The following is a 5,634-nucleotide window of genomic DNA, read 5'->3' on the forward strand; positions in this document are numbered from 1 at the left end:
TCACATGATTGCAGCCTCACGTGGAGCTCGGTGGTGCACAACGCCAAACATGATGAAGAATTAACATCAACGGCGGGCAGTGTAGGAGTAGAACCAGTAGTAGTATTAAAGGCCTTACATATCATCTACTGTACCCCTCCTGGCACTTTTTCTGCCATGATCTCATGAACTAACCTGCTGGAGGGTTGCCATGTTTGTTATTTACATCCTGCACATCTGGTAGCTTCATACAGTCTGACTTCTCCAGCTCGCCCTCTGGTGGAAACCTCCAAAAACACACGTTGCACAAAGACAAGTAGGTCAACTATTCCTCAAAATTACCCAAAAAAGACTAAAGTCACAAAATGACCCCCAAAAACATGGAAAATTACCAAAAAAGATGCTAAATTACAGAAAAAGTCACAAAATGACCCCAAAAACATGTAAAATTACTAAAAAAAAGATGCTAAATTACCCAAAAAACTCACAAAATGACCCCAAAAACATGTAAAATTACCGAAAAAGATGATAAATTACCCCCAAAAAAGATCAAAAAGCTCACAAAATGACCCTAAGAACATGTAAAATTACCAAAATAGATGCTAAATTACCCAAAAAGATGATAAATTACCCCAAAAAAAGATCAAAAAGCTCACAAAATGACCCCAAGAACATGTAAAATTACCGCAAAAGATGCTAAACTATCCCAAAAAGACCAAAAAAGTCACAAAATGACCCCAAAAAACATGTAAAATTACCAAAACAGATGCTAAATTAATCAGTAGGAATATATTTTTTCCAGATGGAAAAGGGCCAGGAAATTATTTTTTTGTGGCACAAAATGGCAAAGCTGTTTCCTTTGGAAAAGTCTGCAAAATAGGGTTTCAATATGGCCTCCTGGAGGTCATGTGACAAATTAAAGCATTGCTATTGGTTCCCTATACTCTTCCCTCTTTTTTAAAGTATTGCATCACTCAAAAACATGCATTGTAGAAATTTGACTGGCCAAAGATGGGGCAACACCGAACCATAGAGGGTTTAACAAGTATGTATTTCCAAGTTAAAGTGTATTTGTAAGTGTTGAAATAAAGAAAAAGTTAAAATAAAGCCTTGTGGTGGAGCCTCAATAAGTCTCATGTCCTTTATGTTTTGGTGGATATTTGAAGACACGTTGATCTCGTCAATTTCAGTTTGGACAGCAACAATAATGGACTTAAAAACATCTAAATCACCAGAAAATGTTTAAATTCATGAATCACCAGTGCTGCTAAAAGGGTTTTGACACTTGAAAAAGACTTTAATGGCAATAACAAAAAAACAAAAACAACTTTATTTCCATTGAGTTCTTTGTAATGCAGTTGTTGGAAAACCAATACAAGATGTTGTGCAACAAAGTTGGACTGAGCCGCGGAGCTTTTTCTCTAAGGAGTCTGGGGATTTACAGGGTGAGTACAAATCTTTATCTCCATTGACAATGGGAGTAAAACAGTCATCTCACGAGCCAGTTGCAGCTGTTTATCAGCAAGGTGGCCAGGGCCCTGTCCAAGCACGGCTTAACTGAAACTGAACATCTGCCTCCAATAAAAGCCCTGGAGGTATGAAGAATTATTGGTGCTTACTAGGTTCCTCTGCTCGTCTCCTTTCCTTTTTCTCCTTTTCTCAGGGTTTCTCTAAACGAGGGCTTTATTAATAGCGTATATACACACACACACACTGCAAGAAAGGTGTGTCTAAAAACCAGATAAAAACAGTAAATCTGAGGGAAATGATCTTGCTGCATGGACAGATAATTTACCTTGACAAGATTTCTTAAATTAGGATTGTTAAATCTAGAAATAAGCATGTTGAACACTTAAAATAAGAAATTAACTCTTAAAACAAGATGAATTAAAGCTGCAAGCAGCGATGAACTGCTGAAAACTTTAGATTTAAAAGTGTTAGATAATTTATCTTGTTTTAAGGGTTAATTTCTTATTTTACACACAATATACAAATTGACCAAAAAAGACACAAAATGATCAAAAAAGACACAGAATTACCAATAATATATGTAAAAATGACCACTAAAAAGACACAAATTGACAAAAAAAAGACACAAATTGACCGTGAAGTGACCAAAAAAGACATATAATGACCATTAAAAAGACACAAAATGAACAAAGAAGACATGAATTGACCAAAAAAGACACAAAATTAACAAAAAAAATATATGTAAACATGACCACCAAAAAGACAAATTGAAAAAAAGACACAAAATGATCAAAAAGACACAAAATTACCAAAAATATATGTAAAAATGACCACCAAAAAGACGCAAATTGACAAAAAGACACAAAATGACCAAAAAAGACATATAATGACCATTAAAAAGACACAAAATTAACAACAAAGGTGTGAAATGACCTAAAAAGACACAAAATGAACAAAAAAGGTGTGAAATGACCAAAAAAGACACAAACTGACCAAGAGTTTAAGAGCTAATTTCTTATTTTAAGTGTTCAACATGCTTAATTCTAGATTTAATAATCTTAATTTAAGAAATCTTGTGATGGTAAATCATCTGTCCATGCAGTAAGATCATTTCCCTCAGATTTACTGCTTTTATCTGGTTTTTAGACCTTTTTTTGCAGTGAAAAGATCTTATCTTCTCTCTGAGCTTGTCACAAACATCTGTTAGGTGACAAATGAGAACTTGAGCCTGGAGCGTGAAATGTGAAATTACAGGCTGGTGAAAGTGAAGCCGAGTCTGTTGCATTTTCTTCTTTTCTTCTGAAATCGTTCCACCGTAAACTGAATCCCTTATTGGCAGATTATCTATGTGGTCCTTGAGTAAAAACGATCGCTTCAATTTATTGTTCCACTTCACTCGGCGTGTGTGTCCGTTAGAAACAGAGCCAGGTTATGAACATGGTCAGTGATATTTTTCCAGAGATAATGGATGAATCCTGGGTGGCCTGGGTCTACATTTCATTCATAATGCATGACGCACAGATTTCAGCCTGATGTTCTGGTCAACAAGACCTAATAAAGTTATGAGAGCATATAACAGTTATATTATGAGGAGTCAGTGGTCCACATACACTGTAAAAAAAAAAAAAAAAACTGTTTTTGCGGTAAAAAAACAGCAGCTGTGGTTGCCAGAACTTTACCATAATAAATACTGTGCAACTTTTTTTTAAATATTACAATAAATTGATATTAGCACTGTTGATTTCATGTTTAAATTGTCATTTTATTCCATATTTTACCATATAAATAAAAAGTTTTTCCGTCAAAAGAAACGCTGTTTTGCCATATAATTGATAATAAAAAATACTTTAAAAATGCTGCATGAATTAAAGATTGTACCATTAAATATTACAGTGAAACATGATTTTACTTTTTTTGCAGAGATTTTTCAGATTTACCAATTTGCATTCAGCATTTTAATGCAATCTCGTGTTTAATGTTTGTGTGTTTTTTTTTGTTTGTTTTTTTTGTGGGTTTTTTGTGTTTTTGTGAGTATTTATGTATTTTGTGTGTTTTATGTGTGTTTTTTTCATTTTTGTGTTTTTTCGTATTTTTCTGTGTGTTTTTTCTGTGTGTGTTATTTGTTTTTTGTGTGTTTTTGTGTGTTTTAATGTGTATTTTTTGTGTGGTTTTTGTGTGTTTCTATGTGTGTTTTTTGTAATTTTTGTGTCTTTTCGTATATTACGTTTTTTCTGTTCTTTTGTTTTTTGTGTGTTTGTATTTGTGTTTATATATATATATTTATAATGAGTCAATGTGTCAAAAACCAACAAAAAAAACCCAAACTCCAAAGGGTTAATTTGTTACCCAACCATAACCAAACTGCAACAGTTTCACAACAGTAACCATGTGGTTAAAACTGTAATCAAAGAAATACTTTTTACTACTGAAATGTGTTTTGTTGTACAGGAACGTAGTTTTTAGCAGACAGGGTTGTTACTGAACACACATTCACTGAAACAGAAACAGTCGTTGTAGCATTTATAAGTCATACTTTATTTTCAAATTGTGCAAAAAAAGAAATATAGAACCAATCCTACACCTGTATAAAAACAAATTCACACATTTTAATGATATCTTACTGCATTAAGGAGTATTCAAAAACAAAGAAAAAACAGAATATTTACAGTTCCCATAACTTTACAAAAACATTTAGCAAAGACTTACATGCCTCGCGTAGCGATAGACTGAGGTAGAATAAAGAGATAAAGATTTATTTTTCTTGGCCAAGTATTTGTGATATTTTACAGCTTTGTCAGAAAACAGGAAACTCTCTGTTTTCTCAAGGGTAGGAAATATGCTAAACATGCTACAGATTAAACTGTGCATGTAATGGTACAACTGGACACAGTTCTGAAGCATAAACTGGATTTATGTTTCATTAGTTTACATGCTGCAGTGCCTCCGTCCTGTTTACTGTCCTACAGAGTCTAACTGCAGTAACTAGCAAAGGGTAAAACTGAGAAAAACTGCTTTAAAGTTTTTTTAATGTTTTTTAACTGTCCAGCCAAATGTCTTATAGGTAGATAAGTGATATTACACTTATTTCTACATGTATTGATGTAATTTTTATGCTCAAAAATCATGATTTATTTAATCGTTAACCCCAAAAACTTAGTTACTGCACTCTGGTTTCGCTGTAAAAGGTTCTAATAGTAATGCACAAACAAACAACCTATTATGTTTTGTTTTCAGTGAATAAACATTTCTAAATTGATTTTGTTAGAAGTGTATTTAAAAGTGAACTCTATTTAAAGATTTGTGTATTTTAGACTTAATATTATAAAGCAATATTATATTTTAGTCTTAATATAATTTTATCTCACTTTTTTACTTCATCACTAACTAGATAATAATTTCCCTATCAAACAAAATTATAATTTCCAATATGCTTATCTTCACTATTCAACACAATGAAGAAATACAAGGCTACACTGCTTTTGTTTTATGTTTAAAAGTGGATTTTGACTTGGATTTTGTAGTTACTGCAATTCTTATATCATTATTATTCTCTGAAATGAAGCAAAATTGAAATCTAAAACTTCGTCACAAGATAAAAACAGACATCAAGGAGTTCATTTTTAGTTAAAACTCAATTTCGACGAAAAATGTAGTTACTGCAGTTAGACTTTGTAGGACTTTACAGGTGTGTGTGAACACTGCATCATTTTTCCAAAGTGCATAAACTGTTTGATGATGACAATATTTAACACACCTCATGATTTAAAACTATCTGTACCTGAAACGTGACACATTCATCCGTCTTTAGTGGGGAGGGGGATTCTTTTTTTAGTTTTTTTTTTAACATTTTCATATATCTTACAGAAACAAGAGAGATGAGGAAACGAAGAAAGCACGAAGCAATAATAAATAAAAAAAATGACATGTCTGCCATTGTGAGGAGCCTCCTGCACCAGCCACCAAATATACTACAACAAAACACCTTCACTAAACTTCCTCCACATGTCTGGCACTGAAGCTTTCCTACAGGGAAACTAACTATTTCCAGCAGTACCTGCTGTGTGTAACACCTCCAGCAGTGCCTGCTGTGTGTAACACCTCCAGCAGTGCCTGCTGTGTGTAACACCTCCAGCAGTGCCTACTGTGTGTAACACCTCCAGCAGTGCCCACTGTGTGTAACACCTC

Source organism: Centropristis striata, chromosome 2 (assembly GCF_030273125.1).
Source record: "Centropristis striata isolate RG_2023a ecotype Rhode Island chromosome 2, C.striata_1.0, whole genome shotgun sequence".
NCBI lineage: Eukaryota > Metazoa > Chordata > Actinopteri > Perciformes > Serranidae > Centropristis > Centropristis striata.